This window comes from Echinops telfairi, unplaced genomic scaffold (assembly GCF_000313985.2).
Source record: "Echinops telfairi isolate 266 unplaced genomic scaffold, ASM31398v2 ScPeMD7_27;HRSCAF=92, whole genome shotgun sequence".
Classification (NCBI taxonomy): Eukaryota; Metazoa; Chordata; class Mammalia; order Afrosoricida; family Tenrecidae; genus Echinops; species Echinops telfairi.
This window is the reverse complement of record NW_022103924.1, coordinates 3,052,663-3,079,738: the sequence shown is the minus strand read 5'-3', so window position 1 is coordinate 3,079,738 and position 27,076 is coordinate 3,052,663. Positions and strand designations below refer to the sequence as shown.

At 38.8% G+C, this 27,076-nt stretch overlaps 1 protein-coding gene and 2 pseudogenes across 2 annotated transcripts in view; 1 reads left to right on the top strand and 2 right to left on the bottom strand.

The window, feature by feature from the left end:
- FANCC (FA complementation group C) overlaps positions 1–27,076 on the bottom strand; it is a 368,220-nt gene that overhangs the window by 336,881 nt on the left and 4,263 nt on the right. The gene's annotated exons all lie outside the window — the stretch shown is intronic.
- On the bottom strand, positions 10,956–13,695 carry LOC101647270 (annotated as a pseudogene).
- LOC101661881 lies at positions 14,113–21,114 on the top strand (annotated as a pseudogene).

Below are 27,076 nucleotides of genomic sequence, written 5' to 3'. Positions count from 1 at the left end.
TGTTTACCTTCAAGCTTTTAAGACCCCAAACGCTATATCTTTTGATAGCTGGGCACCATCAGCTTTCTTCACCACATTTGCTTATTCACCTGCTTTGTCCTCAGTGGTTGTGTCGGGAAGGTGAGCATCATAGAATGCCAATTTAATAGAAGGAAAATTGATTTATTCTAAAAAGTTTACTAACATCACTGAATAATTTATATGGAAATGGTCAAATCAGAATCTAATTTGCTATGTAAACTTTCACTGCAAACAGTAATTTTAAAAAGGAATTTACAGTTCAGAAAATGCCTCAGTGAGAACAAAACCACACATACACACACACAAAAGAACAAAACTACAACTTGATGGAAAATAGGAGAAAGATATGAAAATCAGAGGATTAGTCCTTGAGACCATACACACAAATGAAACAATCCCTGGGTGGCACAGATGGCTAGGCACTACAACACTGGCTAGAAGATTGGGGTTTCAGACCCATGCAGTGATAACCAAAGAAGAAAAGCCTGCCAATCTGCTTCCACACTGATTAAAGCCTAGAAACCCTATGGAGCAAATCTACTCTGCACACATGGATCACCATGAATCAGAATGAATTGGACAGCAACTAACAATAGAGATAAAGGAGGGAAAGATATAACCAGCTAAAAATTATTATAACTGAAAGACAGAGCTTCTAAATTAAAAAGGCTATCCAAATTCCCAACAAAAAGGAGAAAATCAGACCCACTTCAAGGCTCACCATCAAGAAATTGCAGAAAAAATGTAAATTAGAAGTGCAACCATACCTTTACAATTCTAAAAGAAAATTATTTCCAACCTGGAATTCTGTATCCAGACAAATTACCAATCAAACATGAGAAGAAGTACAGCCAGAATCCTCCTTAGGAACAAAGATGTTATCAAGAAGGATGAATCTCTGGAGAGGGACATCATCCCTGGTGTCTTAACCTGGATTCTCTAGAAAGGAAAAAACATGTGAAGTTTATAGATGTATATATAAAGAGAAATTTATATCAAGAAAATGGTTCACACAGTTGTAAGAGAGTCAAGTTCCAAATCTGGGCATGTTCTAAGCCTGATGTTGGGCTGGAGGCTTCTCCTGACTTGTGTAGATACCAGGTAGCCAACACACTTGTGGCTGCAGAAAAGAATGAATGCAAGGGTTGGCAGAGCAGATGGCAAGCACCTGATGACCAGGATCAGTAAGATCCTGTTCAAAGAATAAGAGGTCAGAGGACAAGTCAGATGCAGGATTCAGACCCAGCAAAAAGCAAGCAAGCTTTTCCACGGCATCCACTTATATTAGAAGCAGGCCACGCCTCCAAGGAAACATCCTTTCAATTGATTTGATCAGGGCTGTAATCTCGGTAAGGGTGTTGCATCCCACTCTAGTCATCTTACAACTGAAGGTTATTATCTTCCCCTCCCTTATCTCTATTGTTAATTGCTGTCTAGCTGATTCTGATTCATGGTGATCCATGTGTGCAGAGTAGATTTGCTCCATAGGGTTTCTAGGCTTTAATCGGTGTGGAGGCAGATTGGCAGGCTTTTCTTCTTTGGTATTACTGCATGGGTCTGAACCCCCAATCTTCTAGCCAGTGTTGTAGTGCCTAACCATCTGTGCCACCCAGGGATTGTTTCATTTGTGTGTATGGGCTCAAGGACTGTTCCTCTGATTTTCATCTTTCTTCTATGATCAGTCATAGGAGATCAAATTATGGAGTAATAGCATTGTATTACATCACATTATATGGGACTGTTATTTTTGGTGTTAGATAGCAATTCCATACACAACAGAATAAAACACTGCCCAGTCCTGTCCTGTGCCATCCTCACAACTATTGCATTTGAGCCTGTTGTAGGCTGGGTTGACTAGATAAACAAATCCAATAACACTCATGAACATGTGTAAGAAACAGATTTTTATCAAGGGGTAATTGGATATCAAGAAAACATCCCAGTCCAGTCCAACTCAAGTCCATTAATCTGATACTGGTCCATAAGTCTAATTCTAGTCCATAAATGCCTCTTTGGACTCACGAAACCACATGCAATGATGCAGGAAGATCATGGGCTGATGGGTGCAGTCTTGTAGACACTATGGCAGTGACACATATCCAGGGCTCACACAGGCCTCAGCGTGGCTCTGGTACAACAACAGGAACGTGAAGCAGAAAGAGAGTGTGGAGCCTACCTCCAGGGAGAAAGAGGAGAAAGAGGCTGGCCTTAGCAAGGCATTTATTTGTTATTCCTCCAAAATGAGGTCATCAAGCTGCAACCTAATTGACAGGCTAAATTCTACCCCTACACTTTATCAAGTTGACATGAAATTATGGAACTACCACAGAGCCGGCTGGGATATTACTATTTCTTTACTGCCAAATCACTGGGAATCCTGGACCAACCAGGACAAAGACAAGACGGATTGACAGTGACTGCACCAATGAGCTCAGGTAACAGCAATGATTATGAGGATGGTCAAGGACCAGGTATTGTTTCATTCTGCTGTACATGGGGTCATTATAACTCAAACACAGCTCAATGGCACCTGGCATTATTTAGTTTAGAGCTTTCTCTAAAAGTCCTATTAAGAAAGTCAATACAGATTAACTGAATTTCAAATGTAGCCACCAATAAGCAAACAGACCAAACATTCTCCTCTCCCTGAAATATTTGGCCCAGTTCAAAGAACTTCCAGTGAGATCCCCTTGCAGAGGGAAGGAGATGAGCCAGTCAGGGTGCGATGTAGCAACGATGAAAAATACAACTTTCCTCTAATTCCTAAATGCTTCCTCCCCCGCCCGCCCCCCCCCCATCATGATCCGAATTCTACTGTGCAAGTCTGGCTAGACCAGAGGATGTACACTGGTACAGATAAGAACTGGAACACAGGGAATCCAGGGCGGATGATCCCTTCGGGACCAGTGGTGTGAGTGGTGATAATGGGAGGGTAGAGCGAGAGTGGGTTGGAAAGAGGGAACCGATCACAAGGAACTATATGTGACCTCCTCCCTGGGGGACGGACAACAGAAAAGTGGGTGAAGGGAGACATCGGACAGGGCAAGATATGACAAAATAATAATTTGTAAATTATCAAGGGCTCATGAGGGAGGGGGGAGCAGGGAGGGAGGGGAAAAATGAGGACCTAATGCCGGGGGCTTAAGTGGAGAGGAAATGTTTTGAGAATGATGAGGGCAATGAATGTACAAATGTGCTTTACACAATTGATGTATGTATGGATTGTGATAAGAGTTATATGAGCCCCTAATAAAACAATTAAAAAAAAAAAAAAAGAACTTCCAGTGAACCCTTCTAGTTGTTGTGATTGTTACTGTTAGGCGCCTCCTGTCAACTCAGATTCAAAACAACTCTATGCACAACGGAACGAAACACCCCCCAGGCCTGTTCCAGCCTCACAATTATTCTTATGTTTGAGCTCCTTGGTGCAGCTGCTGTATCAATCTATCTTTTTGAGGGCCCTCTCCAGCAACTGGTCTCCTCTGATTACATGTCCAAAATATGAGAGATGAAGTCTCTCCATGTTTCTAAGGAGCATTCTGGCTGTATTTCTTCCATGACAGATGTTTGTTCTTTTGGCAGTCCATGGTACTTTCAATCATTTGCCAGCACCATAGTTCTAATGCATTTATTTTTCTTCAGCTTCTTATTGAAAATACCATGACATGGTCGGGTGTTCCTTAGTACTCAAAGTAACATCCTTGCATTTCAAAGTGGACCCTTTTATAGTCTAAAACTTTATTTTTTTTTTTTTAGTCTAAAACTTTAACAAAAAAACAAAACATGGATTTAATAGGGAATCAGAGGCAAGAAAGTAGCTCTAGAACTGACATTACTGCTCAAAAGGTACTTCACAAATTGTCTCAAATATCCAGTAAGTAGAAAGTGAAGAGAAAAATTAGAATGGTGCAGATTTTGAAGACTTATACCATCCTGGTCTAGCTAAAAACACAAGACCACAAGAAACAAGAGCAAAATAAAAAATTATTTCTTTCAATGTACCACTCTCCAATGTCACAGTAGTACAATCCTGGAATATCGACTATTTTTAACATCTCTTAAATTTTTTTACTTGACTAATACAAGTGGAGTCCATTAACCAACAATTTTAGACAAATTTAATTTTAATAAACATATTGGACTTAAAAAAAAGACTACATAGAGAGTAAAGCACTCATACTGTAGTTTTGCATTCCTACAATTCAAAAGGAACAGGATCAAAATTTTTTCAAACACTAAATAAACGTGTCATACTTGAGGCTGAAAGCATATTTTATTCCAAGATTAGGAGTAAAACCAAAACTAAAAAAAGACTTGACTGCCTTGAATTCAATGGCATTAATATTAATGACAATCCACTCATTTCTAAAGCAGGTCCCAGAGTGTTTATTTTATGAAAATGGGTCTGGAATGTCATCTTCAGTAGATTTTAAATTGTTTAATATGAAGTTTTGCTAGATTTGTAACAGCTGCACTTGTGTTTACAACTATAATAAGGTCTTTCCAGCATGACATTCTCTTACACATTTTTTTAGATCTGGTTGGTACAAACACGTCATCCTAATCAGGGGAAATGAATTTAGTGTCTTTCTGTAGCTACGCATTCAGTCAGGGGGAATAAAATTTGTTTTGGATTAACATTGTACAACAAATGTAAAATGGATCCTTCAGAAGTTTTATGGTGTTAGTTACAAAAGGATAGGACAAAACCTTCCACTCATATACAAACATTTGGAAAACTACTTTAATTTGTGTTTGTGGAATTCAAATTTTGTTTAAGGAAAAGATATGCATATCACATACATAGTAGATCTAATTTGGTTTCTGGCATTTATTGAGGGTCTCAGGGCACATTCCCAAGCAGAATCTGGTTAGGTAGTATTCAAACATTTTATTTCTTCTAATGTCTCTATTTGCAGAGCAGGAAGATGCAACAAAAAAGCCCTGCCAAAGCCTTTCTTACAAATGCTTCAAATTAGAAGGAAACAACCCCTGGATGTGGGGCTACTGGTGTGATGAGTGGCTTTTCCTGGAGTAATAGTCATTATCTTTGGCATAAACCTCACTTTCCTTCTCTGTAAACATTTCAAAGAGAAGCTATGATTGAACGTGAGTGTTTTCTGTGAAATGCAGTTGAATCCAAGTAATCAGAAAGCTGAGCCATAAGTGGAAAGCTTATCTTGCCATAATAATTACACTTAAAAGCTGCACTAACAGAAACAATCTAAACTTCTTCAGTACTTTCCTCTTTTGAGCAAAGAGTGAGCTTGTAACATGCAACCTCTCAAAACTCCCTATACAAATTAATTTTTTTGAAAAGGCCTCACTGTTTCTTTTCCATGCCTTTCTTACCTAGGCACATATGGTTTCTGTAAGAATCACATATACCTGAAAATAACTTGAAAAGTGCAAAGCACATACAATTAATGGGTCTTCCTAACCCAGAAGTAGTATTAGAAATGAACCAAAAGCCCAAAGAAAGGAAAACCACTCATATTTATAGAATCAATAAAGATGAAAATTTTGGTTTCTAAAGGATATATGGCATATTATTGTTTAAATATAAGAATATTATAAGCTTGACATATATAAAACTTTAAACTCACCAACAACATTGTTTGTGTCATTATTTCCCCAGCTCTATCCTTTTTTCCCCTAAATGTTAATTTGACAACTGAATGCATTTTCAAAATGAAACAAAAGTTAGGAAGTGACTCTAGAGCAGAGGTAATAGGCTTAAATGTCCACAATAGGTAAATTAAATGTATAAAGTAACTACATGAGGCTTGAGGCAACTAAAAGACAAAGCCACGTTCAAAGCAGACAACCAGTACTAAGCTTATTCTGGTTGTTGCTAAAAAGGAATGGCGATTTAGCCTTTCAGACTTTTACTAAAATGTTTTGAAAATGATGATAGCAACATATGTACAAATGTGCTTAACACAATGGATGGATGGATGGATGGATGGATGGATGGATGGATGGATGGATGGATATAAAAAAATTTTGTTAAGGTGGAAATACTAGTACAGAGGTGAAATCTTTGTATTTAAATTTTAGCAACGGATTCAAGCGTACAAGCCACACAAAACATATCTGCAAGTGAGATATAATGGTCTCATTTATATGTACATGTACCACTTCTCAGGAGAAAGATGAGGCTCTCTTGCTTCTGCAAAGATTTAGTTCCAGAAACCTTACAAAGTGTCCCTCTGACTCAGAAGTGATATTATGGCAGTGGTTTTTGGTACCATCCCTACCACGTTTGTTCTATGTTGATTTTTTTCTATTAAGAAAAATTATCTAATACACTAAGGGGGAAAACTAACAAAACAACAACAAAAGATGTCACTTAAAAAGAAATCATTTAAATTGCTAAACAGATGTAGAGATTCACGCTGCCTTTCACTGGAGCTATTTATTTATTCAGGGTGTATGGCTGTATGCACTTTATTTTTTTTTATTTTTTAAAACCATTTTATTGGGGGCTCGTACAACTCTTACCACAATCCATACATACACCCATTGTGTCAAGCACATTTGTACATTTGTTGCCATCATCATTTTCAAACATTTTCTTTCTACTGGAGCCCTTGGTATCAGCTTCTCATTTTATCCCCTCGCTTCCCCACCCTCCCTACCTCATGAACCCTTGATAATCTATAAATTATTATTATTTTCATGTCTTATACTGACTGATGTCTCCTTTTACCCACTTTTCTGCTGTCCATCCCCCTGGGAGGGGTGATAGGTAGATCATTATAATCGGTCCCCCCTATCTCTCCCCACCTTCCCCTTACCCTCCTGGTATGGCTACTCTCAATATTGGTCCTGAGAGGTTTATCTGTCCTGGATCCCCTGTCTCCAGCTCTTATCTGTACCCATGTATACCGTGTTTTCTCCGAAAGTAAGACATCCCCCCAAAATAAGACATACTTACAGTTTTGCCTCACTGAAATATAAAGCACCCCCCCTAAAACAAAACCTCCCCGAAAATAAGACCTCCCTGATAATAAGGCCCCCCAAAGCAACCGTAACTCTGTACTCTGGACCGTAGCGGCGGAGCGCCACCGTGTAGCTCACTGTTGACTGCAGCACAGCCGGAGCAGAAAGGAAGTGCAAGGTCTCTTTTAATCAGCGAGCCGGTGTCACTGCCAGGACAAGCTGCCGCCTGCTGCTCGCTCTGCCCTGACAGAGTCTGGCCGACTCACAATTAGACAGAGTCACGCGGGGCAGGAGTCAGGCACATTGTGTGAACACACAGGGGTGACTAAGGTAGGCGGGAAATGTCTGATAAAGGGGTGGGTGGGATGTCTGGTGAAGGTATCCACTGGCAAAGGGGTGGGGGGAAAGGAGATCACTTAAAATGGCATTGGGGTATCACTTAAAATGACACAGGAGGATCAGAAGGGGTTACAAAATGGTAATCGCCCCTCTGATTCTCCTGTGTCATTTTGAATCCCCCCTCTGATCCTCCTGTGTCATTTTAAGTGATCCCCCTCCCCCCACCCTGATACCCCAGTGTCATTTTTTTTCACCCCTAGACATGAGCGCAAAAAGAAAAAGCTATTCCGTGGAGTACAAGAAAGGAATCGTGGAAGACTCTTGGGGCCCAAATCTTACTGCTTTCTGCAAAGAGAAGATGTTGAGTATCCGATTGGTCCGAAAATGGCAAGCAGAGTATGGTAACCTCATTGAACAAGTGGAGAAGGGAAATGCTAAAAAGCGCAAGTGTGGATCTGGTCAACAACCATTATTTTCCGAGCTGGAAGACCTGATCTGTGAATGGGTTGCTGACAGGAGAGCAAAGGCTTTGGTTGTGAATAGGGCTCAGATTCAAGAATTTGCCCTTGCAATGATACCACAGTTTGACATAGCCCCCCGAAGACTTCAAAGCATCACAACACTGGCTGGATAATTTCCTTCAGTGAAGTGAACTGCCTTTAGGAAGATCCACAACATTGGTTAGGCTGGAAGATGCTCAAGTTATTAAGCGAGCACTTGCATTCAAGTCCTTTATTGATGATGCTGACTTCTCTAAATACAATCTTTCCAACATGATTGCTATGGATGAAACTGCAGTATTTATGGGCCAATCATCTCAAACAACAATTGAACAGCGGGGGTGCCTCAGTGCACATTCCTTCCACTGCTTATGAAAGTGCACGTGTTTCCTGTATTTTGGCAATTCGTCTGGATGGCACTAAAATCCCACCTTTAATCATTTCTAAGGGCAAGAAGGAAAAGATTGAACGTGTTTTGGGCATTTTTATTCTTAAAACTGAAAAAGCCTGGGCCACACAAGCAGTTATAAGGAAGTGGGTCGATTTAATGCTGCCGCTTGTTATGCGAGGGAGCCAAAGAGGTCTGCTAGTCTGGGATGCAGCCAGCACTCACCGCACTAAAGACATGAAGACATTTCTTCACAAAAGAAAAATAGATCAAATAATGATTCCCGCAGGAATGGCAGCCTATCTCCAGACTCTTGATATTGCAATTAACAAGCCATTCAAGGACAATTTGCGCATGAAAATTAATGACTACTATGAAAATAGAATGGAGAGAAATCAGCGTGGAAACTTTGTGAAACCTAAACTCCAAGAGGTTGTGACTTGGGTGAAGAATTGATGGGAGAAAATCACTGACAGCTGCATTGCAAATGCACTAAGAGCGGGCTACCTTGACAAGAAATACTCATTTAAGGACAGTGCTATTGCTAAACATGGGAGATTTGGTCCACTGATTCTGAAAGAAATGGAGTCACAAGAAATTCACCAGGAAATTCAGGGTTGTATTGTTATGATGATGTTCCAGAAGATGATGACATGACTGTCATTGAAAAACATGAGTAAATGTACCATAGATTGTTGTACATGGAAATAATGGTAGTAACAAGAAATTCTTGATTCAGGATTGTAGGATTCACAATTTGTCTGGTTATGCTGGTTTGTGATGACAACTACTACTGTACCGTACACAGGTAATACATTTCCTTTTTTGTTGTTCAACAATAAATGTGTACTGTATTCTTCTTCATGGAAAAATAAGACATCCCCTGAAAATTAGACCTAGCACATCTTTGGAAGCAAAACTTAATATAAGACACTGTCTTATTTTCAGGGAAACAAAGTATGCTCTGGTCTAGCCAGATTTTTAAAGTAGAATTGGGTTCATGATAGTGGGAGGGGGAGCATTTAAGAACTAGAGTAAAGTTGTATGTTTCCTTGTTGCTGCACTGCACCCTGACTGGTTCATCTCCTCCCGGAGACCCTTCTGTAACGGGTTGTCCAGGTGCCTACAGATGGACTTTGGGTCTCCACGATGCACTCCCCCTCATTCACAATGATATGATTTTTTGTTCTGGATCTTTGATGCCTGCTACCTGATCCTCTTCAACACCCTGTGATCACACAGGCTAGTGTGCTTCTTCATGTGGGCTTTGTTGCTTCTCAGCTAGATGCCCGCTTGTTTATCTTCAAGCCTTTAAGCCCACCACCCCCACGCAGGGCGACGAACAACAGAAACATGGGTGAAGGGAGACATTGGATTGTGTAAGATATGAAAATAATAATTTATAACTTATCAAGGGTTCATGCAGGTAGGAGGGTCGGGGAGGGAAGAAAAAACTGAGGAGCCTGATACCAAGGGCCCAAGTAGAAAGAAATGTTTTGAAAATGATGATGGCAACAGATGTACAAATGTGCTTGACACATGGATGTATGGATTGTTAGAAGAGTTGTTAAGAGCCCCCAATAAAATGATTAAAAAATAAAAAGTCCCCAGCAGGGTCTAGGGCAGAACTCTCATAATCAAAAATATTAATATTTCTGCAACAAGATATACCAATATCCACACTAAATGAGATAAATACATTCAACATCAATTCAGATTATATTTGCACACAAATGAGTTGTCACAAAGCAAAGCTTTTTGTGTTTTTCTATTTCTTCTATTTAAAAAAAAATTTAATCCATTAAGGGAAAAACCATCAAAATCTAAAGATTTTAATTAAAATGTTTTAATGTTTAAGCCTTTTTGAGAATTAAAAGTGTTGATTTTAATGATATGACATTAAAGATTCTTTTCAGAAAAAAGACATTTTTACAAGTGAAAAAGATATGCTTTCAAATTCATTATAAAACTACTCAAATTCAAAGAGATGTCTTCTATAATATTAAGGCACTCTAGAGGTGTAGTGGGTGTGGTTGGGCCGCTAATTGCAAGTTCCAGAATTGGAACCCACTAGTAGCTTCTAGGGGAAAAAACACAGTCTTGGAAATCCAGAAGTGCAGTTCTACTCTGTCCTACAGGGTTGCTATGAATTGGCATCTATTCAATGGTAGTGAGTTATAGCACAAGATTTATGAGCCAATGGTAGTTATTAAAGGCACAGATGCACCATGCACCATCCCTGCTGTACACGGGACACTACCAACCGTGTAGTGAAATTGAAAGTGGGATAAGTCAACTCCTTAAGATGCCAGAAAGAGTATTTGTTGAATGCAACTCCAAGACTAAAGTTTATTCTCCAATAAGCAAAAATTTATTAGGGAACAGCTTCTTACACAGAAAACAGGCAGGCAGATAATGCTGACTTAAAATGTATATAGAGGTGCCCAAAAGTTAAAACTTTGCAAGCTATTTTTTACATACGTAATATTCATATCAAGTTTGAAGATAAGTGGATCACAATGATACTCAACAATAGTTGTATTTAATTAAATAAGTCCATTGACTTTTTATGAAACCTTATTTGTTCAGAGATTATGATTACTCAAATTCAAAAACACTGCGTTTGTAAAAATCATGGCCTCTGATCATGGCCATTTTTTCTGCTGATCAGTTTTTGAAGAATAATTTCATGCATTGAAAAACTAATTGTAACATGTACAGAGACAACTTTCAGCAGTTTGGAGCAGTGCACAAGTGGGAAGTCATTCTGCTAACCAACTCCAATTAAGATGGAGTACTACTGCCCTGTTCCTCATTTGTTTCACGAACAATACTATTTAAATGGCCAAGACAGCTCAAACTTTCTTCTATCACTTGCGCCAAAGTTTCCCCATCTTGAAGAGTACCATGCATGTCAGGATGTTTGTGTTCTGTTGAAGTCAGGGGCCTGCCATGCTGACGCCTGAGGGGTTACTACTGCACATTCTATAGTGGATCCTACAAGGGACAGGGCAGAATTCTGTACAGGCAATTTCAGGAGATGCCATATTTCCTTCTGCCTTTCCCTGCATAAGCATGACTATTATCAGCTTCTATAATGTTTAGGTGTAAGACCACTTCCACCTCGAGGCAAAAACCAAGAATCTGCTTACAGCCCAACAATGTGCTCAGATGACCAGACAGCTCCTTCAGAGCCTGGTCCTGACTGTGCACAGAATGCACAGTGATCCTTACCACCCTACGCTGTCACTGGGGAAGTGATCTGAAATGTGCTTTAGCTGCTCCAAGGATATGATCCAGGCTCCCTGACGTCTTCCATGGTTCCTTCATTTCATTGCAGGGATCTGATCTGATCCTATAGGTATCCAATCACATCAATTTCAGTAGAGTGGGTGGCCTTTGCTTCCATTTCTTTCAATGTTTTCAGTGTTTTTCCTCTTAAGTCATCTGTTCACTGTATCTCTCCAAATCAAGCTGCTTTTGTGAAAAAACGCCAGCCTACTCTCACTTGCTGAGATGTTAAGATCAAAGTGTCCTTCATTTTTGCCAAATTAACATTACATCTAAGAAAATTTAATCTGACTGCTTTTTGTTGCTATATTCCATTAGCTAAGATACATAATGTATTGCACCAAACTATTCTTCACACATTTATATAAATGGTAGTTGTATTTTTCTGTCAGTCTAATATAATTTCACCACTAGATAAACTTGGAATAAATGGACCTTTATATACAATTTTACTCTTTTTTAATTAAATATTTTTATTGGGGGCTCTTACATCTCTTATCACAATCCATACATTCATCTATTGTGTCAAGCACATTTGCACGTACGCTGCCATCATCATTTCAAAGCATTCTCTTCCCATTTGAACCCGATATGAGCTCCCAATTTCTACCCCCTCCCTCCCTCCCCCACCCACCCTCCATCATAAACCCTTGATAAGTTATAGATTATTATTTTCATATCGCCCCTCATCCATTTTTCCGTTGTTCGTCCCTTTTCTCCCCCAACCCTCCCCTAATCCTCCTGGTATCTCTACTTTCATTGTTGGCCCCGAGGGGTGTATCTATTCTGGTTTCCCTGTGTTGTGGGCTCTTATCTGTAGCAGTGTGCATGTTCTGGTCTAATCCGATTTGTAAGACAGAATTGAGGTCATGATAGTGGGGGGAGGGAAGCACCAAAGAACTAGAGGAAAGTTGTGTGTTTCATCAGTGCTATACTGCACCCTGACTGGCTCATCTCTTCCCTGTGACCCCTCTGTGAGGGAATGTTCAGTTGTCTACAGATGGGCATTGGGTCTCCACTCCATGTCCCCCAACCCCCTATTCACATTGAATATGATTTTGTTCTGGGTCTGATACCTGATATCAGATGCCTGATACCTGATCCCATCAACACCTCATGATCACACAGACTGGTGTGCTTCTTCCATGAGGGCTTGGTTGCTTCTCAGCTATATGGCCGCTTGTTTATCTTCATGCCTTTAAGACCCCATACAATTTTACTTATATCAAACAAACAAACCATACTCAAATAACCATCATAGCCTCTAACTCCATCGAGAACACATTGAGAGACTGGTTTCCAAGAGTCCTGAGAAATTCCTGTCTCTCTTGAAAGAAGTTCATGAGAATCAGTATTTGTTCCAGTTCCACACTCAGTATGAGTCTGCAGTAAATGAAGACTTTTATCAAGATGCAACAACAACAAAAAAGATTATCTTTGCAGAAGTTATATAAAGGATATGTACTATCTTCAAATTCAGAAAATGATCTAATACATAAAACATCTTGGCTGCTTAGAAACAAAATCAATAAGTCTGCCTCTTGACTAAGGATCCCAAATCAGCATCAGTAATAGCTAGTTGTCCATAGGTTCTACATTAAACCACAAAGGCTACTTGGTTGAAGTAAGTGGTTGCAAAATCAAACTTCTCTGTCATCTCTTCAGATGCAAATATGCACTTTGGATTCTTCTTTATAATTTTCTCCAGCCATGTATAATTTTCTTCAGCCATGGCTGAAGATGATGCAAAAAAGGCCTATATCGGCAATATAGTCAAATAACATAGTATACAAGTTTATTCTCAAAAAGCTCTGGAGTCTGGTACTGCAGGGTTTAGGTGGAAGACCACTTCCACCTTGAGGCAGAAACAATGTACACAGACTTCCTTTACCCACTTCTTTGGCATAGTCCAAATCAATTATTTCATGCAATACTTTCCCACCAATATCCTGAAGAACTGTATTTTCAGGTTTTAGGTCACAATGCATAATCTTATTTTCAGGTAAATATTGAATCCCAGGCCCTGTATCACTAAGGAAAGAAAGCATATAACTTAAAGTATACAAGAATTTTCTGTTTTGTTGAGTAGCTCCTGAAGATCTCCTCCAGAACAGTATTCCATTGCTAGAGAGACACATCATTAATTAAAATGTTCAGTTCCTCAGGAACATTACAGGCCTGTAATGTGGCTGATTTGTGTGGTCCATGCATTGGAGTGGTTCAACTGCCTCATGAACTAGATTTTGTGGCCTCAACATTTCTCCATCCTTGTAGGCAGCTGTTCACACCGCACTCTCTCTACAACATTAGTCACCCAGTTCTGGAGCAGAACTTATAAGTTAGACAAACATTGTCTTTCAGATCAAGGGCCCATGCAGCATTTCCCAGATCCCAGCCACTCAGACCTAGAACAAAGTTTATATGTTAGGACACCTTCTTTCAGGCTGACAAATAGATACCAGCCGCTGCCAGCCTCTATTCCCATGTGGGTTTGTTAATTCAGAATCTCTTAGAGAGTACATCATACTTAGGGATACAACCTTACTGCAACCAAAAGAGTAAAAAATGAAGAGACAGAGAAGGCAAGGTTTGAAAGGGGTCACATTATAAGCTTTCATATCCCCAAGAATGACAGGCTACCCACTCCTATGCAAGGTAACGAACCAGGAAGCTCCTCTGGGCCACAAGGTTCAGGGCTCTTCTAACCATGATAGATTATGTTTCAAGAGGCTTAGACAGTATAAGGCCCCTAGGTTGTCTTTCTTGGTTTGGCATCTGGAACCGTTTGTTTCTTAACCAGTGGTGGGGCACATCAGCTCCTCATTCTACAGCCCACTTCTATGCTCTTCTACAATTCAGAGGAAGTATGGCAGCATGGTCTGCAGCAGCTGTGGCAGCATTTGATTGAGTTCTGCTATACTGTGCCCAAAAGTATATCTTTGATGGAAAATATGAAGAAGCTGTTCCAGCAGCTCTGCATTCTCTTTACTGCTGTATGAACATGCATGCCTTGAGTTCAGTAAAGCTTGTACCTGATTATCTGCTGTTGTCAGAATCTACTCTTGGTCTGGGTAGGATCGTTCAGGCAGAAGGATCTTTCCCAAGCCCAACAGACAGTCCTCAAGTCAACCAATTGCAGCCATGACACACATTCTTTATTACATCACAGCTTGGGACTTCTCTATATGACTATGGAAAACTATGAGGAAACGTGTCAGGCCAATGATATATATTTTACCAGTAGTGCATTTGGAATAGAATACATCAGGACTTAAGGAGGCTACTGCCAATTAGCTAATGTCTTCTATACCCTTAACAAGTTGGACTTGGCAGACATGCTGTATATGAAATTCATTACTATCTGATATAAATATGTGGATAATCATTACCAAAAGTCCTCTCATAGTCTCATCTGCAACAAACAGATTTTCTGGGCAAACAATGTAAGAACAATATTTGTTTAGATGGAGCCCAGAAAGTATAAGCCATTCAGATTCTGACTTCAACCTTGAACTTTTGAGAAGTTAACACCTAACAAAGTCCCAGAAAATAGCTGTCTTTGTTTTGAAACCCCTGGACACACTTTACTACCTGATAATGAATTGTTCAAAGGTCCAGAAGTATGCCATGAAAGCTTCATTGTAGCCTAAGAAAATCTCAGGGCCCATAAGAATAGTAACATTAAAGAATTAGTAAATTTCTTCTCAGCTGAAGAATCTCATCCTTGTTGACCCCTGAGAACAACCATCAGGGCTGTGAAAAGGCTATTGAAAATTTTGGATATTCCAGGCTTCTTACATAACCATCTGAGGTACTATGGATTGCTAGAGTGTCCACGTTCTTCCCCTATTACTGCACACACGAGCTGGGATTTTAACAATGCAAAACACATATAAGAGCAAGTAGGCATAGAAATTAGTAAAACTTATGTAATGATGCAGGGAGTGGGGGTGGTAATCCACTGGATTTTGTATATTAAAGAGGTCTCAGAAAAGGAAATTAAAAAAAACAAGACTATGGCAGTTAGATTTTATCTCAATTTGGATTTGAATGAAAGTATAAGGGCGGAATCCAGCCTATTGTTCAGGTCATAGGCTGATGATGTTTCCTGGTAAGTGTGGCCTTTTTATAAAAGAGACACTGGAGACTCACTCACCTCTCTCTCTGCTCCTTCATCTTCCTGCTTTCTGGGCCTGTCCCTGCCTCCAGGGGCAGCCCCATGTGGGCCGTCCAACCCTAAGAGCTGTTGGCACCTTGCCATGTTTCCCCTGATTTTTGGATTTGTACTCACTGGTCTGTAATCTTCTTGCATCCTAATTCACCTTTCTGTGTCACCAGCTTGCAGCTATGTGAATCTGAAGAGAGCTCTAGCATCGGACCCACAGACTTAAGTTGGACTGGGCTAGATAACCACTTGACATCAAATTACTTTTTGATATAAAGCTCTTTTTTGTACATGTTAGTGTCACCAATTTTGTTTCTCTAGATAACCTAAGCTAACAGAAATAACATTTGTCAATAGTTACCCAGAAGATAAAATACATAGAAATAAATCTAACCAGAGAAACAAAGACACATACAAAGAAAACTATAAAACATTTCGACAAGAAAACAAAAGAAACTTACACAAATGGAAGAATGTCCCATGCTCACAAATAGGTACATTAGAAAAATTAAATTTACTAATAGGTAAATTAGGAAAATTAATAAAAAGGAGTATTAGTAAGAATACTAGTATTTTTTGTATTGGTATACTAAAAATATCAATATTACTGAAAGCACTATATAAATTCAATGAAAGGCCAATCCAAGTCCCAACACAATTCTTCAAAGAAATGGAAAAACTATGAGGGCAATGAATGTACAAATGTGCTTTACACAATTGATGTATGTATGGATTGTGTTAAGAGTTGTATGAGCCCCTAATAAAACGATTTAAAAAAAAAAAAGAAGATAAAAAATGAAAAAAAAGAAATGGAAAAACTAATCAAAAACATTATATGGAACAGAAAGAAACCCAGGATAAAGCATTATTTAAAAAAAATTTTTTAAATAGTCATGTTTGGTTACGTCAACTCGGAAAGGTAAGGTTAAGGACAAGTGATTCCTATACACAAGTTTCAGTCTATTACCAATCAATCAAAATTTATAACCTGCATGCATTCTTTGCCAAGTTCACTTATAGCAGGTAGAGCCTTGTAATAGTTCTAGCCTAGCCAGTAGGCTTTACGCAACTTTAAGCTTCAGCACTCATTCTATACTAAAGAGATCCATATTCATGCCATTCCAAAGAACAGTGACTCAACCGAATGCGGAAATTATCAAACAGTATCATCAATATCACATGCAAGTATAATTTTGCTGAAGGGCATTCAAAATGGTTTACAACGGTCAAAAAGGTTTTCAGATATTCAAAATGAATTCAGAAGAGGCTGTCGCATCAGCAATATCATTGCTAACATCAGACATATAAAAGCAAAGAGGTTTACTGTGTGGATCATAAATAACAAACTATGGATAATATTACAAAGAATGGGAATTCCAGAACACAGTCATTAGGAGAAGAGAATACTTGTGATTTAAAATTAAGAAAGCTGTGCATCAGGATTGTATATTTTCATCATACTCATTCAATCTATATGCCAAGGAAATAATCTGAAAAGCTGAACTATTATGAAGAATGCACCATCAGGACTGGATGAAAGCTTACTAACAATCTTCCATATACAGATAATAGCAAGGACTTGAAGTGTTTGCTAATGGAAATCCAGGATTGCAGCCTTAGTATGGGTTATAACTTAATGTAAAGGAAAAAAAATCCTCACAACTGGACCAATAGACAACATCATGATAAATTAAAAGACTGAAACGGTCAAAATGTCATTTTACTTGGATACACAATCAACAATCATGGAAGCAACAGTCAAGGAATCAAATGGTGTATTGCATTTGGCAAATCTGTTGCACAAGACCTCTGATGAACTAGAGTGCACCTGGCCCAAGCCATAGTATTTTCACTGGCCTCGTATGCATGTGAAAGCTGGACAATGAATAAAAAGATTGGAAAATAATTGATGCCAAACAATATCTTAAGTACCACAGACTGGCAGAAGAAAAGGCAAATCTGTCTTGAAAAAAGTAGAGCCAGAGTACTTTTTAGAAGCAAGGATAGCAAAACTTCCTTTCCGGTACCTTGAAAATGTTATCAAGAGTGACCTATTCCTGGAAAAGGACATCGTCCTCTGTAAGGCAAAGGGTCAGGGAAAAAAGGAAGACCTTCAACACAACGGACTGAAACAGAGTTTGCCAGAATGGGCTAAAGCATTACAATTATGAAGATGAGGTAGGGTCATACGGGGTTTTGTTCTGTTGTGTATGGGGTCGCTATAAGATGGAACCAGCTAAAGGGCTCCTAACAACAGTAGCAATGGGCTCAGACAAAGGCGTCATGGAGAGAGCTTCTCTGCAGTCCTCCAGTGATCACGGAGGCATGTTTAAACACATTTTGTTTGCAATAACCTAGAACCCTAGGAGAAATAATTTTTGCCTTAAATCATATATTCTATATATCACAAAAATCAGCATTGGGCATCTAGAAGAAAATGAAACATAGTCCCAGAAACCAGAAAGATGAAAAACTTGAGATAAAAGGTAACGAGGAACAGAGCTGTTGTTGTTAGATGCCATCTCATAGGTTTCAGCCCATAGTGACCTTATGCACAACAGAATGAAACACAGCCAGTCGTGCGCCATCCTCATAACTATTCCTATGCTAGGGCCCATTGTTGTAACCATGATGTCAATCCATCTCCTATAGGGCCTTTCTCTTTTTGCTTCCCTTCTATTTTACCAAACATGATGTCCTTCTCCAGAGGATAGTCTCTTCTGACAACATAGCCAATATATGTAAAACGAAATCTCTCCATCCTTGTCTCTAAGGAGCACCGTAGCATTTACCTTTTCCCAATATGAGCAATTTGCAATCCCAGGAATCAATCAACATCCTCACTGTTGACTGCATTACTTTTCAATATTGATCCTAACCCCACTGAAGGCTCTATTGGCTAAAGACTGAATTGTAATGTTAACTTTCAACAACTTGTATACTATAAATCTACTCGTATAATACAAATCATACACAATAGAAATAGCAACGAGAAAGAAGAAACTGGTTAACATATATAAAGAAGCACATATAACCACCAACCCTTCACAAGCTCTTTCAAAAATCATAGAATGGAGAAACACTTCTCATCTCAGTCTAAAAGGCATTAGCAAAAGCTAAACAAAGGCAGCACAAATAAAATAGAATTACCCACTAATATCTCATGAACACAAACATAATTATTCTCAATAAAATATTACTAAACCAAACTTAACATCATATGAAAAGGATTGTACACCATGTCCAAATGGAGTTTGTACCAGGAAATCAGGGTTGGTATAATATTGAAAAATCAATTAATGTAATAACAAACAAAATGTATCAGTTTGCTGGAGTTACCATAACAAACTACCACAAAGAAAGTGGTTTTTAAAAAAGAAACATTTTCTCAGTCTTCTGGAGGCTAACCATTCAATCAGGATCTCAGCCATGTCGGTTCTGTTTGTGGAACTCACTGCTACTTTCTGGTGGCTGCCAGCAGCCCTTGGTGTTCCCTGGCTACTTGTAGCTGCCTCTGCCTCTGTCATCTGTCTTCTCCCTGGGTGTCTATCTCTCCCTGTCTGTTTCTCCCTTTTTCATCAAATACCACTCAGAAGCGATCATATTTAGGACCCATACTACTCATGTATGGCCTCATTAATATGAAAAATAAAACATCTATTTCAAACACGGTCATACAAGAACTTCTACATAACTTTACAAAACCACATGGTCATTTTCAGTAGATACAGAAAAGCTGATCAAATTAAAATTTATGTATAAGAATTCCCCCAAAAGAAAAGGCATTTATGAAAAATCTATAGCTCACCTAAGGTTGTCCACACTCACCACTTGTATTCAGCAATGTACAGAAGGTGCTAGCCATAACAACCAGGCAGGCAGGCAGGCAGGCAGGCAGGAAGGAAGGTAGGACGGGTCTCCAGATGAAAAGGAAGAAGTAAAACTGTCTTTAGCCACAGATGACATGATGCTGTACATTAAAAAATCCTTACAACAGAACGCTTCTCAGACTTTGTCTCGCTTACTTTGAATTATTATCAGGAGAGACAAAACTCTGGAGAGGGCAGCATACTTTGTAGAGGGTGAATGAAATAGAGTAAGACTCTCAATTAAATGGATTGACACCGTGGCTGCAGCAACAGGCTCAAACATAGTAACAACTGTGAGGAGGATACCAGACTCAGCAATGTTTCTGTTCTGCTGAATATAGGGTCACTATGGGTTGGAATTTACTCTACAGCACCTAACAACATCAATATACGTATGTGTGTGCATGCATGCATATCCATATATATAAATCACATAGGGGATACAGGTATGGCCACTTCTTATATATCTCCAGACACCTTGCAAGATTGGTTTTCTGGGATTGAAGGCTTAGGGACCATACTCTCATGGGACAATGCAATCAACTGGCATAATACAGTTCATAAAGTTTAAGTTCTACACCTTAGTATATATAGTTGTATCTATGGTCTTAAAAACATTAGAGCAGCCATTTAAAATACAATCATAGTCTCTATGTTGGTTTGGGTTCTCTAGAGAAACAAAATCACTGACACTTGTTATGTGTTGTGTATAGAAAGAAATTTATTTCAAAATATGGCTTACACACTTTCAGAAAAGTAGGATAAGTCCAGTCTGGTTCAAGTCAGGTTTCTCCTGCCTCTCTCTCAGAAGCTGAAGAACAGGAAACAGGATGACAAAGCAGAGACGACAGGGGGCACAGGCTGGTGGATGCAGAGGTCCAAAGTCAGCCAAATGACTCCACCAATGTTCCTGGAATCATCAAGTGACACAACAGGAGATCTAGGAACCAAATTCAAGATTCAGCCCTGGCAGAAGGCAAAGGGCAAAAGAAGATTCAATTCAACTTGGTCTCTTTTTCTTACACAACAAGGCTTGACACCAAGAAGGTGTCATCAGGCTGTGACACAATTGATAGGTTGAGCTTCTGTCCCTAACCTTACCCAGAATGTCTAGTTGACATAATCACTAACCATCATAGTCTCTAGTCATTTGGAGCCAAAAAGAAAGAAGGTAAGAAAGATATAGGGGGAAAAAAAACAAACCTTATTATTTAAGACAATCTACACGAACCAAAACCTCATCTACTCTGAGGCAGGAAAAACTACCTGGCGCCTGTCTACCACTAAAAGCACTATGATCAGAGCCATAGCAGATGGATCCTGATAGAACAGAAGATCAGAACAGAACTAATTGAGACTACAGAACTCTCCAAGACAATTAATCAGAGATATCCTTTAAATTTTGAACTGAAACTATCCTGAAGCCATTTTTTATCTACGTAAATAACAAATTGGCTCATAAAATAGAATATCACTCATGATACTACCCCAAAAAACCAAACCCACTACCAGTGCAATTCCAACCCATAGTGACACTGTATAGAGTTTCTGATACTATAAGTCTTTATCAGAGCAGAGTCTCATCTTTCTCCTGAGAAGCAGGAGTGTTTAAACTGCCCACCTTGAAGTTAGCAGCCAATGCCTATTCTATAGCACTACCAGGGTTCCATGGACACTCAGACTCAAACTCGCTGCCATTTAGTTGATACTGACCCAGGCAAACCTATAGGGCAGGACAGAACCGCTGCTGTGGGTTTCCAAGATCTTAACTCTTTTTCCCATGGTGGTTTCAAACTACTGACCTTGTAGTTAGCAGTCCAACAGGTAACCCACCATACCAGGGTTCCTTCATGATTACTATATACATTTTAAAAAATCATCTACCGGAGACCAAGAGTCAACAGTTACCTGAAAGTAAAGGTTAAGAGGACAGGGAAACTAGATTACTGAAATCGGAACATCTGAAACTGAATTAGTAAATGTATTCACATTGTAAAAGAAGGCCTGGTTGTTTAGTGCTATTAGCAGCTAATCCTACAGTACCAGCAGGGCTCTAACGTGTTAGGTTGTAACACAGCGAGCTGATAACCCTGAGATCAGTGGTTCAAATTCACCAGGTGCCCTGAGTGAGAAAGATGAGGTTTTCTGTTCCCAGAAAGATGTCTAGACTCAGAAACCCAAAGGGGCAGCTCTACTTTGTCCTATTGGGTCCCTTAAGAGTCAGAATAGACCCAATGGCGGTGGGCATGGTGTCTGTTTGCTGGTTATATACATTGTAAAGAAGGCAACTAGTGTTAGTCAACAATTTGTGTGCAATTATTAAATGAGAACCTATTTTGATGTGTAAACATAACCAATAAAAATATCATTTTAAATTTAAAAATGATAAAATTTTAGTAAAGAGCTCTCAAACAGGATACCAAAAGTACAATGCATACAAAAAAATATTAATAAACTGAACTTCCTCCAACCTAAAACCTTTTGTGTTTCAAAAGGCACCACTGTACCAAATTACAATGAAGCCATGGAGCATCCATCAGGAACTCTCAGTTGCCAGTGGGAGTACAAAATGGTACGATTACTTTACAAGTCAGTCTGGCAGCTACTTACAAAACTAAACATGGTTTACCATGTGGTCCAAAATTGCACTCCTAGATATTTACCCAAATGAATTGAGAACTATGTCTATATAAAAATCAGCACATGACTATTTATAGAACTTTTATTCAAAACAATGAAGAACTGAAGGCAATCAAAATGTCCTTCAATGCTTGCATAGATTTTTCTTTAAGTGGCATGGCCATACAATGAAGTACTGCCAAAGAAGCCAGTCAATTCTCTCAGTGACCTCATAGGACAGAGTAAACAGCCCCATGGGGTTTCCAAGACTTCCATAAGGAAGCAGGCTGCCATGTCTTTCTCCCGTGGAGCAGCTGTTAAGTTCTAACCACTGACCTCTTAGTTAGCAAACATGTGCTTAGTTAGTAAACACATCCACAAATGAGCTATCAAACTATGAAAAGCCATGGACGACTCTTCAATGCAAATTGCTAAGTTATAGGAAAAACTGTATAGTACAATTCCAACTCCATGACTTTCTGGGGGTGGAAAGCAAAGCTAGAGAGAGTGTGAAGGATCATTGACTACAAGGAATCAGGGGAGGATGGAATGAATGAGTGAAGGACAGGACATTTTTAAGAGCAATGAAAATTATTCAGCATAATACTCTAAAGGTGGTGCAGTGCAGTGAGTTACTGAATATGTCATTTTATTTGTTTGTCTGGGGATGTTTTCATTTTATTCTCATTTTTTGTTTAATAGTTTTGTTGGTACATATTCCACATATCATACAATTCAATCATTCGATCATATTAAGATTTGTGCAATTATCACCACAATCTCAGAACATTTTCTTCTTATACTCGTTTTTGTTAGCTCCCCATTTCCCCGGAGCTCCCTTGCCATGTCCCTAGGCAATTAGCAATCCCATTACTGTCTCAATTGATCTACCTATCCTGGAAAATCATGTAAAAAACAAACAGGAAGCAAACAAACAAACAAACATAGACACACAGAAAAACCTCAATCAAGAAGAAAACAGAAAATATTAAAAAACAAAAGTAACTTTAAGATGAGACAAACGGGAGATCAACTGATAAGGTATAAATTTTAACTTAACTACATCTGCCATAGTCAACTTTACAACGTTCTCTGACAGCAAGGTTATTCACATCCCTCAATTATGATGAGAGCGAATTCCCTGGAGGCTTAATCCATGTGGGAACCCTGCAGTGGATTTGGGCATTCCACTGTCATCCACAGCCTTCTGCAAACAGAGTGCTCACAATTCAAGCTAGAATATTATTCCCGCCTTTGGATTTGGATTTTATTATCTACAATCCTTGGATAGCACAGGCTGCTGTGCTTTTTCCATGGAGACTTGGTTGACACCTCATTTAGATGACTGCTTGTTTGAAGACACGCCTTTAAGACACCAGACACATTCTGAGAGTCACAGCACTTTGCTATAGCACTCATCTGCAGTGATCTCTTTATGAGGGCGAGCCTCAAGGAGGAATATGGCCCTTTTTATCATGCTGTTGTTGTTAAATGTTGTCCCAACTCATAGTGACCCTATATATACAGCAGAATGAAATAACACCTGGGCAGTATTTCTAGCCATAGTCCTTTTTGTGATGTATTATAAATTTCAGCTTCTCTGCCTGTGATTATGTTCCCATTTTTTAACGAGATGTTTATTATGTCAACAAAACAGGATTAGGATAGGATGTATCTTGAGTTGCACCCTTACCAGAGAGTGTGACTCAAGTCATCAACCTTAGTTTTCATGGAGGTGTGGTCTCGATCCAATATACTTTATAGGAATGCTCTAGCAAAATTCTCTCTATTGCTCTGGTTCCTGCATCTGGTTCCTTCATCCGATCTCCAATTCTTGAACTTAAAGCCAGCAGCCTATCATATGACCTGCCAATGGGATCTCTGCCACCATGTGAGTTAAGAGAGACTTTCACATTAACGTTCAACACCCAGCTTTGGGCTTGTAGCCTCTACAACTATTAAACCATTTCCTGACACAATGCAATAAATTACAGAACCCTAAGATAGGAAAGAACACATGAGAGGAGAAGGGAGAAGATGAAGTAGTACAGCAGTTTGGAAAAGCTACACATTTAGGCTATCTATAACCCCTGCTTCATAAGGTTCAGTCTGGTGCTAGTGTTTCTAAAAGAAATTACTCATGAAGGTATATACATGACATTTGTCAAAACCTAGAGAACTGTACAACTGTACAAAGAGTAAACCCTAATGAAAACTATGCTTTTCATGAACTTTGGTTAGTAGCAATGTCGATATTGGTTCATCAATTGTAACAGTGCACTGATGCAATTTCTTAATAATAGAAGGAATATGTACATAAAGGAAAAAGAAATAAATGGGAACTCTGTATTTCTGAGCAATTTCCCCAAAATCCTAAAACTGAAATTGCTCTTAAAAAGTATGTATCAGGAGGACCTAATGTCGGGGGTTTAAATGGAGAGAAAATGTTTTGAGAAACGATGTACAAATGCGCTTTACACAATTGATGTGTGTATGGATTGGGATAACAGTTGTATGAGCCCCTAATAAAATGTTAAAAAAAAAAAAAAAAGTATGTATCAGAGAGAAAAAAAAAGAAAGAAAATGAAAAGTCAAGCAATACTAGAATAAATTTTTTGCAAATCATGTATTTGATAATGGACTTGTTTCTAGAATATACAAAGAACTGTTGTGCAAAAGTTCCAACAGACATTTTAAAGATGTAAGAATGGCCAATAAGCATGTAAAACTATGTTTGACCCCAATAGTCAACATCGGAATTAAAATTCAAGCTAGTTTGATACACAAATACCAGTTCGTTATCTACTATAATGGCTATAAGTGATAATTAATAAATAAGACAGTAATTTAAAGACACAGTAACAAGTATTATAAAGGATATGGAAAAATAAGAACCTTCACACACTGCTGGTAAGAAAAGAAAATAGTATGATCATGTTGGAAAACAAACTGGCAATTTCTTTAAAAAATTTTTTGTTTTGTTTTTATCATTTTATTAGGGGCTCATACAACTCTTATCACAATACATACACACTTCAATTGTGTAAAGCATATTTATATATTCATTGCCCTCCTCATTCTCAAAACATTTGCTCTCCACCCAAGCCCCTGGCATCAGTTCCTCATTTTTCCTCTCCCTCCCCACTTTCCCTCTCTCATGAACCCTTGATAATTTATAAATTATTATTTTGTCATATCTTGCCCTCATCATTCTCAAAACATTTGCTCTCCACTTAAGCCCCTGGCATCAGCTACTCATTTTTCCTCTCCCTCCCCACTTTCCCTTCCCTCATGAACCCTTGATAATTTATAAACTATTATTTTGTTATATCTTGCACTGTCTGGCATCTCCCTTCACCCACTTTTCTGTTGTCCATCCCCCAGGGAGGAGGTTATATGTAGATCCTTATTATCAGTTCCCCCTTTCCAACCCACCCTCCCTCTACCCTCCCGGTTTCACCACTCTCACCACTGGTCCTGGATTTCCTGTGTTGAAACATTATTACTATTGGAGTGTTATTTTAAAGATATGTTAGTGTACCTCGATGTGTTTCTTTAATTTTTGTGTGTGTGTTCATAGAAATGTATACTATATACCAGGTCAAGTATTTGACTAACAATTGTTAGATACAAGCAATACCTAACTGTTCTGATTTACATACAAATTCAACTAAAGGATAGGCTTAGGAATTAAAATTTTTTGTAACCTTAATGCTCCCTATATTGTTTTGATTCTTGTCATGTTTTTTTTTTAATTCTTGTCATTTTAAAGCAGTAGACTAGCCAGGTTTCCCATGAGTAACCCAAATCCATGAACCTTCCAAACCTCAGATGTTTAACTGATTGGTTCAGACCATTGCTTTCAAAATGTAATAGTGATTTTGATGAAAACCCCCAAAACTCAAAGTGAAATCCACTGCTGTCCAGCCAGTTAATTCTCGTAGCTCCTTTCATAGCTTATAGTACAACTGTCCAGTGGGGTTCCCAGACTGTAAACATTCATGGAAGCCAACTGCCACATATTTCTCCTGTGAATCAGCTGGTTAAATTCAAACCACTGCTCTTTGGGTTAGCAGTAGAGTGTTGTAATCACCGCATAACCACGGCTTATCAATGAAGTTCAAATCCATCCTTGGAGGAATCCATTTTTCAAGTGCTCAGTCGATTCTGACTCAGCACCCCCAAAGGACACAGAAGGACCCTGTAGAGTTCCAAAGCTAGAAACCTCTACTAAAGGAAACTGCCCCTTTTTATCCTGTGGGAAGCCTGGCGGGTTGGGCCACAGGATTGTCTTTGGTTTGGCAGCTCACCACTTAATTACTACATCATTAGGGCTTCTTCGCCTAAGAGCTGTATGTATCAATATATCCAGGAAATCTACAAATGAGTGCATTGGAGTTTAAAAGTACAAACAGCATATTATAAAAATTGATAACGTATAGGATTTTAAAAAATGTTAGCACCACAATGCCACAGACTCTTGCCTAGATTAGGTTCCCAGGAAACTCTCATTCTATAGTGTCATTTGTGATTACCCAGGAGAAATCAGACACTTCATGTCATGCAACATAATAACGTATTTGCCCTTTTATACAGTTCTCTAGATTGATGCTTCTTTAAATTCTACTGCCAGCTGACAGTTAAGAGCTCACTTCTGCAATATTTTACGACTGACAGACTATAGAAATGGGTGATTATAGCTCTGCATTTAAGATGTTATTTGTAGGGACATTTTTTGCAGCATTTTTTCCCAGTAGTTAACAGAAGGAAAGTTTCTCTTTCACACTTGAAACATAATTATCTAAAACAATTTCTTGGTATTAGTTTAATTTTATTTAATCCTATTCCCATTATTTTAATTTTCCACTTCAGTGTCTTATATCCAATTGTAGTATGCATGACAGTCAAAAGGTAAAGGTGAATGAACTACTTTTAAAAT